Genomic DNA, 12,385 nt, shown 5'->3' with positions numbered 1-12,385 from the left:
GTGTCCCAGGGTTTCACAGGTTCAAATCCCGAGCAGCGACATGGCATGGCTCATCAAGCCATGCTGAGACAGTGTCCCACGTAGGACAACCAGAGGCACTTACAACTGGAATATACCACTATGTACTGGGGTTGGGGGGCTTTGGGGAGAAGAGGGAGAGGGAGAGGCAGAAGAAAGAAGATTGGCAACAGATGTTAGCTCAGGTGCCAATCTTTAAAAAAGCAAAAAAACCCTAGAAACTCATAGATACAAAGAACAAATGGGTGGTCACCAGAGGAGAGGGCGATGGGTGAAATAGGCAAAGGGGCTTAAGAGGTACAAACTCTAGTTATAAAATAAGTAAGTCACAGGGATGTAATGTACAGCACAGGGAATATAGTCAATAATATGGTAATAACTTTGTACGGTGACAGATGGTTACTAGACTTGTCATGGTGATCATGTCATAATGTATAAAAATCACTAAGTTGTACACCTGAAACTAATATAATATTGTATATCAACTATACTTCAATAAAACAAACAAAAACAAATGAAGAACCATTCTTTTGGGAATACTACACAACTTTTCTAAGCTATGACTGAGTGAAAAGTAAAAATGAGAGCACCAAGTCTGCAGAATAATACTTTTGTATGTATGATTTATTGTATACTTTTAAAAGTAATTAAAAGTTAATTATCTGAAAGTAAATTCAGGTATGGATGAAGGCAACAGAACCAGGTACAGGATAAAAATGAAGCATCTTCCCAGACATTTTTCATGTACAAAAGCAACTGAGCTTTGTCCTGATTTATTCTCTGGCTATTGGTTTTATTTTACCCAGCATCATCGGGTTATGAAAACAAAAGTCAAGTCGTTATTAAAACAAGAACCAGAAAATTGTCTTCAGTTTATCAACTTCATTAATTACTTGGCTACATATCCTAAAAAGACATATCCTTTCTGCTCTTGTATAATAATGAGGGAGTAACTTCTGATTGCTGATCTTTTGTTAAACCACTGTTTTTATGGCTAGTTGACACTGAAATATCTAAGTCATCACAGAAGAGAAAATATTTTGCTAAATTAAATTTTTCCTTATGAAGTATTAAATCCAGATGTCGTCCCATCAGAATCCATCTCTCCCCGTGTTTGCAATCATACTAATCAGCAAGTCACTCCGTCTTTCTCTGTTGTTCAGCTGTAAAGAATCCTTTCTAACAGCTTCTCTCCCCCTCCTCACTTCTCTTCCTTTACCTCTCTCCTACCCCTTTGTCATCTACTTCTCTCTCCCTGCTTCTCTTTTTTATTATTCCTCTTTCTCAAATCAACTCAAGTCTTCACATGACTCAAAATGAAGCAGCTGAAATTAGATACAGTCCTCTGTTGTCACCACCAGAGCTAAAACTAAGGACTATATGCTTATGGCCTTTGGTTTGATCTTGAAACCAGTAAAAGTATCTCTTTCATCTTCAGTGATGGGAACCTGCTTTTTCTCCCTCCACTTAACACAGTTTTGCATTTGTTGCTTTTAGCTGAGAAGCCTAAAATACATCACATAGCTGTTTGGTATCAGGAATGAATAAATTCATCAATTCTGAAAAACTGAAGCTAGATACTATGTGAATAGTTTAATATATTTTACTAAGCAGCTACTAAAATATTCTTAAACCTTGGGTCAACTGACAATGTCTATAATTTATTCCACAAATCCATGAATGCACAGCACTGCTATACTGGATTCAAAGGATGTATTTAATTAAAAAAATTAAATGGCAGTTTTCAGGAGAATGGTTCCTGTTTTAATAATAACTTGAAATTTTGCTTTTAGTCTCCAAGTATTTTGGGTAAAATGAAATCAATAGTATCTCAATTGATAAGGTTTGTATATTTATAAACCTCGTGAATATAACAATCAACATAAATTACAAGGAAATCCAAAAAGTCAATTTATTGATAACACACACCCAAAAGAACCAACCAACATCTTCCATTTGTCAGTAGTACCTCTTAGGAATTGCTTTCAGTTGCAAGGAATAAGACCCTCTCCTCTCCTCCTCCTCTCCACATACCCAAAGCAGTAGTTTAAAGACATTAGTGTTTATTTTCACCTAAAAGAAGTCCAGACATAAGTAATCTGGGGTTGGTGTGGTGGGTCCATTAAGTCGTCTGGGGTCCTGCTTCCTTCTATGTTCTGCTGGTGCATCCTCAGCACCTGGCTTCCATACACAGAGTCATTTCATAGACCAAGAAGGCTTCTGTAGCTCCAGCCATTGTATCTGCATTCCAGCATGAATAAAGACAAAAGGGGCTGAGTTTTCTTCTTTGTCTCAGACAACACTCTGCTTACCTCACATCAACCAGAACTTATGTAACCACATCCAGCTACAAATAGGCTGGGAGACACAGTCTTTGTTCCAGAAGCAATGGAACCAACTGAAGTGTAGTCACGGTTCTGTTAGAAGATGGGGAGAATGGATGCTTGGGAGGCAAATAGAAGACTTTGCTGCAGTGACTAAGACAATGTAGTGAAATTGTGTCATGCTTTTTTTCTTTTTGCCACCAGAATTGATGAAGACTCTTAGATTCTTCAGATGGCTCCATCCTTCCCCTGTTTGTAAGAAAAAAGCTCACTTTCTCAGACTTCTTTTTGCATCTAGGGCATAGGAATGAAGTTTGGGATCTTTAGGATCTAAGTCAGACACTACCACCCAGGACCTTGATTTGAAAGTAAGTAATGTGAAAAAGCCGATGTCTGTGCGCAATCCATTTTTGTGAGAGTAGCAGCAGAGTTATCAAACTTTCTGAGGCACAGTGGCAGCGGTCTGTGCTCCGAGTTGGCAGTGCAGTTTGTGGACTGTGGTGTCTCCAGTGCATCCATCCTGTGGTCTAATTTGGGCAGTTTTCCTGGTGGTGTAGCCTCCAAGTCAGACTTTCTGGCTCAGACCTTAGATTCGTACTTAGAATCAGAACCACCTAATATCCTTTTGTGCTTCAACCATGGAGAGGGTTTTTGATGTTTGTACCTGGATTAGTTTGCTAGGGTGGCTGTAACAAAGTACCACAAACTGAGTGGCTTAAACAACAGAAATTGACTGTCCTACAGTTCCGGAGGCCAGAAGTCCAAAATCAAAGTGTTGGCAGAGTTGGTTTCCTCTGAACAAACTGGATGTGAGGGAAGGATCTGTTCCAGACCTCACTCTTTGGCTTGTAGATGGCCTTCTTCATGTTCATATGACGCTCTCCCTACATTCACGTCTGTGTCCAGATTTCCCCTTCTTATCAGGACACCAGTAATATTGGGTTAGGGCCCACTCTAATGACCTCGTTTTAACTGGATTACTTCTGTGAGGTCCCTATCTCTAAATAAGGTCACGTTCTGAGTTACTAGGGATCCGGATTTCCACATATGAATTTGGAGGGACACAACTCAACCCATAACAAGACATAAGAACCCTCACTGATGCAGGTATGTCTGGGGACATTGAGTGAGGGGCACAGTACCCCCAAACTTGGCAGTAATGCAGAAGACTCTCGTCCTCTCCACTGCCTTCCCTCCTTCCTGTTGATCTCAAAAACAGAACTGCGAGGCTTCAAAGGTCAAGGATGAATGTAAATAACTTCACTGATTCTTCTTTAAAGGAAGGTAGTAGTGAAAATTAAATGAATTTACGCCATTTAGTGTTGACTTAAGCACAGACATTTGGTGGTTTCTGTTCCAACTGAGAAGAGGAGAAAGTTCCACGCCATGGGATTAGCATTTCTGGTTGTGACCACTTTGGACCGGTGTCTGTGGGTTCCTGAGGCCTGGTGGGGCACCACTGTAGCTGTGAGGATTCCAGACGGCCATTTAGATCACAGAGCCTGCAGCTCAGCACATTTTCTCTGGCTCATCCCTGGTGTAGCTTCTTAAAAGATCACAGAAACAAAGAACCTATTTTTTTTTAACTGATTTCAATGGAATATTGGCAATGTATACACATCCTCTGCCTGCCTCAGATCTCTCTGCCCTACTGGATTCAAAAAATGTTATTTTTAAATCACATTTTATACTGGAAAATTTCCTTCACAATCAAAAGTAGACGGAATAGTGTAATGAACCCCACGTTCCCATCGCTCAAATTCAGCAATTATCAATTTATGGCCAATTTTGTTCCATCTATACCCATTGGTTCTCAAATGGGGGCACTTTTGTTTGCCAGAGACATTTGAAAATGTCTGGTGTCATAATTAGTGGAGGGATTCTACTGGCATCTAGTGGGTAGAGACCAGGGATGCTGCTAAATATCCTACATGCATAGGACAGCCCCCACAACAGAGAATTAGCCAGTCCAAAATGTCAATAGCCCTGAGGTTGAAGAATTCTGATCTATGCCTGTACTCCCTGCCTCCTCACCTTAGGAATATTTGAAGCAAATCCTAGACATCATATTTAATCTGTAAATATTTCAGGGTATATCTCTGAAAAATAAGGATTAAAAAACATTAAACATACTACAATTATTCCACTTAAAATTAATATTAATTCCTAGTATCATTAAACATGTAGTCAGTCCTAGAGTTATCAAGTTGGGATCTGCAATGTTTTTTATGGCTTAGTCTTGAAAATCACACACTGTCACTTCTGCCTTATTCTATTCCTTACTAACAAGTCACTAAATCTGACTAACATTCAAGGCTCTACCTTTGGAGGGGAGGATCGTCTAAGAATTTGTGGACGTATTTTAAAACCACCACATCCTTTAAGTCTCTTTAAATCTTTTGATTTTCCCTTCCTTTCCTTTTTCCCCTTGCAATCTATTCATTGAAAATTAAAAACGGTCATTTGTCCAGTAGAGGGTTCCACAGTCTGTTTTTCTGAGTGTTGCCCATGGATCTGTTTATCAAGTTCGTCTGTGCTATTTCCTACTTTCAGGGCAATCAGATTCAGGTTTAATTTTGTTTGCTTGCTTGCTTGTTTTGACAAGACTATTTCCCAGACACTGTTGCATTCTTCCATTCAGAGGCACATAATATGTAGTTAGCTTGTTATTTGTGATGCAATCATTGCCTGCATCCATGATGTCACTAAGGGTTGCAAAACAATAATATTTGAATTCTCGAACTCCTTCTTTAGTTTTTGGGAATATGTCTCTAAAGTGAGGCTTCCCCTCATCAATTATTTGTTGCCCTGAGGTATGCATGACTGTGTCTTATGTGACTGCTTGACTCAGTGGTCTCTGGTGTCAGAAGTCCTGCTCTATTTAATTTATCCTGTAAAATTTCCACCCCAACAGTATAGTACCTTATCATAGGGCTCAGTGAATGATAAGCATAAGTGTCATTCTAAACATGTTAATAACTAACATTTCTGAGCACATCCTATGTCCCAAGTGCTATGCCAAGCACTTTCCATCGACATCTCATAATCTCAACAACTCTATGAAATGTCTTATTACTCATATTTTACAGATAAAGAAACTGAAGAGTAGAAGGATTACCCTTGTCCAAGCTCACATGGCTATAAGTGTCCAAGGCAGGATTTTAGTCCAGGCAGTCTGACTCTAGAACCCACTCTCTCAAGCACCAGGACATCCCATGACAACTTAATGATCCTCATAGAGAAGAGGAGGTATGTGGAGTCATTAAACCTTCTGAAGGCAGTGTAGTCAAGTGAAATAGCCTGGGCTTTTAACTCGGAAGGATGTGGGAAGAATTCTGTATCTATTATTTATTGTGTGACCCTAAGCAAGCTTCTTAACCTCTCTGAACTTTTCTCATTGGAAAAGATAAATAATAAAATCTACCTCATAGTGTTATGATGCTTAAACCAAACAACCTGTTTTGTGCTGGGCATTTAAAAATTATAAAAAATGTATGTATGATAAAAAGAAAAATCACCCAATTAGAAATTGGACAAAGGATTCGAATAAACATTTCTCCAAAGAAGATATACAAATGGCAAAAAACATATGAAAGGATGCTTGAGCACTAGTCACTTAGTCACTAGGGAAATGCAAATCAAAACTACAGTGAGATACCACTTCACTCCTGCTAGGATGGGCATAATTAAAAAAGACAGATAATAAGAAGTGTTGGAGGATATGGAGAAACTAGAAGCCTTATATATTGCTGGTGGGAATGTAAAATGGTGCAGCCACTTTAGAAAACAGTTTGACAGTTATTCAAAAAGTTAAACATAGAGTTATTTAATAACTCAGCTATTCCACTCATAGGTATATATCCAAAAGAAATTAAAACACATAAACACACAAAAACTTGTATGTAAATGTTCATAGTGGCATTATATATAATAGCAAAGAAGCAGAAACAACCCAAAGGCCTATCAACTAATGAATGAATAATGAATACATGAAAAGGTGATATATCTATACAATGGGATATTATCCATCCACGAAAAGGAACGACAAACTGATACACGCAACAATATGGATGAACCTTGAAAAATTATGCTAAGTGAAAGAATCCAGTCACAAAAGACCACATGTTGTATAATTCCATTTGTATGAAATGTGCAGAATAAGCAATTCTTTGGAGACAGAAAATACATTGGTGGTTGCCTAGAACTGGGGAATTTGGGAAGAAATGGGGAGTGATAGCTAATGGATCTGGGCTTTCTTTTGGAGAAAGGGGATGAAAATGTTCTAAAATTAGATTGTGGTGATGGTTGCACAGCCCTGTAAATAAACTTTTAAAAACCCAACATTGAATTGTCCACTTTAAATGAGAGAATTGTACCGTGTGTGAATTATATCCCAATAAAGCTGTTTAACAAAGAAAAATTGTGTGCATAAGCATAGAAATTCATCTTTTGTAACCTTACCAATTTTCATGTTGTAATTATGTGATTCCCTACTGTAAAAGGAATGATATATAAAATTCAAATGTGACTTCAGGAAACTAAAATATATCATCGTTTGGCCATGGACATGAATAACACAAGCATGAACAACACGAATGATGGTATTGCATTTAAATCAGGCAACTACAGATTAGTGGTGACCTTAGGAGGGTATACAGGATCCTGCTAGTGAACTTACCAATTATTATTCAGAGATGCTGGTTATGAACCTGAATTTGGTTTCGCTTGTGCGAAAAGCTGGATATTTTTATTGTTTTTTTTCCTATTTCTATCATAGTGACCACATAATGAACTTCCATCATTCACAGTTTGTCCTAGAGGCTATAAAGCTATCTGCTGGGACAGCTTCCTCCCATTATGTACCACTTTCCAAAGAGCTGATAACTGGAAAATAAAGGATAAAGGAAAATTCTATGGCGCCTGAACATAGGTTTACAAGTTCTTTCTTCACGAAGTGGATCAGTCTGGAAAGAAAGGAGATTTTTAGGTCTGTTGAGGAATTGAAAGAGAGACAGAACGTTTGACTCATGGCTCACCACTGGAGCTTGTCCCTTTGTTATATGATCATGTCCTCTGCCCAGAATTCCCTTTGTAGCTGGAGAACCCACCTTCCCACCAGGGCTCAGGCAGCAGCGTGGGGGCCTGGATTCAGTGTGGTCAACAGGTCTCTCTAGAGATATTGGGCTTGGGAGCCTAATTTTAAGTAGAAATTTATTATAAAACCACCAGCTATTATCCCTTCTCTGGATCTGCACGTCACCTTCTTTTCTTCCCTCCCTCTTTTTCCTTTAGCCTTGTGCCTATTTAAAAAAATAAATTTCAAAAATAACTTTTAATTGGAAATACATTTTATGTTACCAAATCCAAAACAAAACCAAAAGGGATCCAATGAGAAATCTCATTCCTGTTCCCAAGTGTATACATCCAGAGTCTCCTCCCGGCCAGGGAACCAAAGTTTCCAGGTGGATTTAAACAAATTAAGAAACAAAGAAATCCAGATAATTTTCGAAGTGTCTGCTCTCCCCCTCAGTATTCTTTTGTTCAGTGTTCATCTGTCACTTCTGGCTTCTCTGATCCTCAGGGGCTAAAAAAGGCTGTCACTGCTCTCTGCTTAGACAACCGTCCCAGCCTCAGCTCAGGCTGATTTTCAGCTTTTAAAAGGCATTGTCACCTTCAGCTCAGAAACTCAGCGGCCACTTCAAGGTGGAGATTTACAAGAGACTACAGATCTGCATCCACAGTCTGAATGTACACAATGACTTACCATTATGCTTGTTTATTTATTTAACATAGTGTGTGTATATTTTACCCACACACATATCAGGAAATACCTTCATTGACTGACTTATTTGGATGTGAAGTTCTCTTTCACATACAAAAGAAGACACTTTTGTTTCTTTTGACTTTTTTTTCCCTAACAAATATCAAATTGTTCTTATTATTGCCCCAAGAGAGAGTATGTTCTTTGGGGGTGGGGATGAGAGGCAGAGATAAAGAGAAAGAAAGCCTAGCTCTTTAGAGGAAAGGAAAAAAAAAGAAAAGAAAGGGAAAAAAACACGTCTGGGAATCTCAAGAACATCTTTATTTCGCCTTTTAACTCTCCGCCTTTCTGATTAAAGAGTTCATACCCGCTCCCCCTCCCAGTTCGATTATCCTCCAGCGTCTTTTCTCAGAAGCTGTCACCACCACTTGCTGAACCGCAGCCCCATCGTGAGCCATTAGCCCAGTTCTGTTCCGTTTCGCTTTTCTTTCCTCAGTTTCTCCCCGCAAGCTTTATAAATCTCCCTCGGAGGAGGAGCGTCCAAGCGGGTGGAAGTCTGAACACAATGCAACCTGAGAATTTCTGTCACTCTCTGCATATGCTCCTAAGTGCTTTAATCCCAATTAGGGGCGGCTGACACACGGTTCTATTCATTCCCATCAGCTCTTGAATACATTTGCCTAGAAATGAACTTCACAAATAGAAGTGCTCCTAAATGTGCCCAACAGCAAGGAAAATCGAATTGAGCGCGGGCTCATTCGGCAGCGGCCGGCAGAGGAGCGCTGAATGTGGAGGTGCCCCGAGACATTGCAATTCAGCAACACGCTCGCTGGCTTTTCTTTGCACCATGTCAACCGAAAGAACCAAGAAATAAGTTGGGGAACTCCGGTTAAAAGGCAACTTGAGAGGAACTCTGAATACTTTTATTGAGCCGCTTCCAATGAAGGACTTAAAAAACAACAAAAAAAGGCACCACAAAACCCACCAGCGGCGTCGGGGCTGCGTCCTGGCCGTGCGTTTGGAGCCTCCCGGGCCGCGGCGCACCCACCGGCCTCGCAATTAAGGGGAAAATGGCCTCGTCGCCGGCGTGTCATCTGGTGGCGTTCCCAGAGCCCGTCGTCGCCGCCGCCCTATTCAGACCCAGCCTTAATGTCCCACCCGCGCCTCGGGGGCCGCGCAGCTGGTCCGCGCTGACCCTCCGGCCCGGCTGGCGCGGATACCCTTAGGGGGCGCGGTCCGCGCCACCGCGGACCCGCAACTCCGCCGAGTCTCCGGGTCTCCGCCTGTCCAGCGTCCTTGCCTGCGGTCCTTGACCCAGCGCCACTCCCTCCATCCCGGGGCTGGGGAGTCTGCGCGCCCGCCAGGGTGGGCGGCATTGATGGCAGCCCCAACACTCAGGGGGCGACCACCTCGGCCCCCCTGGGGACGCGGAGCCCAAGGGCTGTGCGCCCCAGGGACCGGCACTCTGGGTGTTCCAAAAGGAGCCGCTAATCTCAGCCCCGAAGTCCAGTGGGGGCTCTTTTCCTCCAGGCGGAGCCCCGCCAGCTCACACGTGCTCGGCGCCGGCAACACTTCCAGCCGGGCGCGCGGACGCAACAAGGCGCGGGCGGGCGCCGCCCCCAACGCAGCCGCTGCCGAAAGCGGCGCCGCGGTGGGACTAGGTCCCGGCAGCCCGCCCCTCCGGCGGCCTGCGGCTCTCGAGCATCCACGCCTCATTAGGGACAACCTGTTACCGGGGCCGGAGTCGTGCCTGCGCCGTTCCACGGTAGGCAGGAGCAGGGCCGCCCCCAAACCGCCCCCCACCCCGCACCTCGGTGCAGAAGGGATTTCGCTTTAACGGGGCCTCTGGACGCCTATTTTAAGTCCATAAAAAAGTCGAGTGGAATGTTTTGATTGAGTCTCAACATTGTCCTTGAATAAGGCTGAGACCATGTAATTAATGTGTCTTTTTAATAAGGGACAATACGGCCGTTCAAGCTATTTAATTTCATTTAATTTTCCATCCCATTTGCTGCACAGCCCGCTTTTACTTTTAACACCCAGCCTTTCACGGCCCATCTTGCTCCACTGGGCACATTAGATTGGTTTCACCCTTGCTTTTTAGGGAAGGAAAAATAAAAGAAAATGTGTTCCTTTCCTCCTTTGTGAAAAATTTATTTCACTTGGGGAACTTCAACTCTGAGCCACAGGACAGAATAAAACTGGGCGAGCTGGTGTGAATGCCTCTGGCGCAGTCCCTTTCTTCTCGCGGGGCTGGGAACCAGCCACAATTGGCTATATTAATAAATAACTTTCCTCACAGTCGGCCTTTACATGGTCCTATTGATAAAATTGTTCGCGTGTCGTTCACGCTTTTTCACTCATTAAGGAGGGCCGGGGAGGAGCCCCGAACCCAGGCCCCGCGCTCGCCCCTTCCCGCTAGCGCTGCTGGTAATTTAAACTGGGTGTCATCCCGGAGTCGCCAGGCCAGAGGTTAGAGGGACATGTTCATGGCTTAAATTTATTGCCCTCGACTCTTCGGAGGGGCTTCCTCTCTTCCCCTCCTCCTCTGGCTTTTTCCATTCATGGGCCTCCCGATCAAAGGCTCCCTCCTCTCCTTCGCCGGCATCCTTAGCAGCTCACAGAGGGGCAACTGGAGGGTTAAGAGGAAAAGTCAGTGGCAGCTCCCTCGGAAAGTGGCACTGGGCATGGAGTGGCTGCACGCGTGTGGCTGCCCACAGCCGCAGAGCGGCTCTCTTCTCCGAAACCCGAGTAGCCGCGTCTCCATAGACCTTTGAGTTAGCACCGAGGCACGCCATCCATGTGTCACCGCACCGTCTGACTTGAGATGCTTAGACTTGAGACCCTTGACCTGGCCTGGATTCCCCCACTGCGCAAACCACGAGTTCTGGAGCGATCCAAACGCATTCACTCTCATTGAGTGATCTCATTCACAGATCATTGCTATTGACCTTCGCAACAAACCTGAGCGAACCGCGAAGTGGAAGCCAAAGGCCACTTTGCATCATCATTCCCGTTTTACGGATTAGGAGACTGAGGCTCTGAAGTAATTCACTGAGGGTTCTCCGAGCCTTGAGTGACAGAGCACAGACGGAGGGACCCTGGGTCTCCTGACCGTGTCCACTATGGCGAACGCATGTCTCCATCCATCGACGGTTGCCACACGGAGCTTCTTGAGGGCCTCGTGGGACAAACTGCCAAGCTGCAGGTGTCACCACCTTGGGTCCTGCCGCCACTGTTAGTCAGAGTCACTCCTGCCAGTGGCCTAAGAACCGCGCCTTCTGCCTGGAGCCAGGTGAATTCCCGGTGGCGGCTCCTGGGAGTCCTCTGCCCACTCGTACAGTGGTCGGGCCTCCAACACCAGGCGAGAAACCGAGTCACTCAGGCCTCTCCCAGAACACTGCGTGGGGCTCACGTCCTGGTCCATTGGATTTAGGGAGCGGTGCCAGTGATGAGCGGTGTGTGGCAGGTGCGGGCGGAAATGTCACAAATATCTGATGAACTTGATTACTAGGCTATCTTATGAAACTAGATGCCCCCGTGCAGATCGGAGGGTTCCCTAAAAGAAAACGAAGAGCACTTTGGTTTAATTCCGAAATACCCGTTAGCTGGTTCCTGAACCGGGCTGACTGAAGGGGTTGCCAACGCCCACCTACCCTTCTTTTCCACGATCTTTGACAGATTGCTTTTTGTGCTGTTGTTGTTTGTTTTTAAAGAAAAGTCTGGCTTGCTGGGTTCTGGGAAAGTTAGCTCCAAGGACTTCTTCCCCATTTTAAACTTAAAAGCAAATCAGGACTTGAGGCGGTCGGTCGGCCCTGGTTAAAAACCCAGCGGGCAGAACCCCTCTTCAACTCTCGGGTACAGTCAGGGCGCGGGATGCCCCGCAAAACCGCGACTCTGTAGCCGCTTCCAATTCTCCAGAGAAAGTGCGGGCCTGGGGAGCACCCGAGAGCAGAGATGCACAGCTGACGTGTCTCCCAAAACTGGTCCAGACGCTTCATATTTTGGGGTGAAACTGGGCGGACGGAACGATAAAGCGGTTCTAAATAGACGACTGGCCTGAACCCAAATCGCTGATATGGTAATATGGTCGTTATTTAAAAAGTGTAGGTATTTTCTGGTGTTTTCCCATCAAGTACCTGCCTAATTTCTGTATGGCACACGCCAGAAATCAATAGAAGTTAACAAGTCCTCAAACAGTCCCCATCTCTTTGTTTAATCTCCTTTACAATAAAGCCAAGGGGAGAGAATTAAAAATCTTTGAAGTAGACCAAGGCTCAAA

This window comes from Equus quagga, chromosome 11 (genome assembly GCF_021613505.1).
Source record: "Equus quagga isolate Etosha38 chromosome 11, UCLA_HA_Equagga_1.0, whole genome shotgun sequence".
Lineage (NCBI taxonomy): Eukaryota > Metazoa > Chordata > Mammalia > Perissodactyla > Equidae > Equus > Equus quagga.
The sequence above is the reverse complement of the archived record's forward strand: the minus strand, read 5'-3'. Positions refer to the sequence as shown.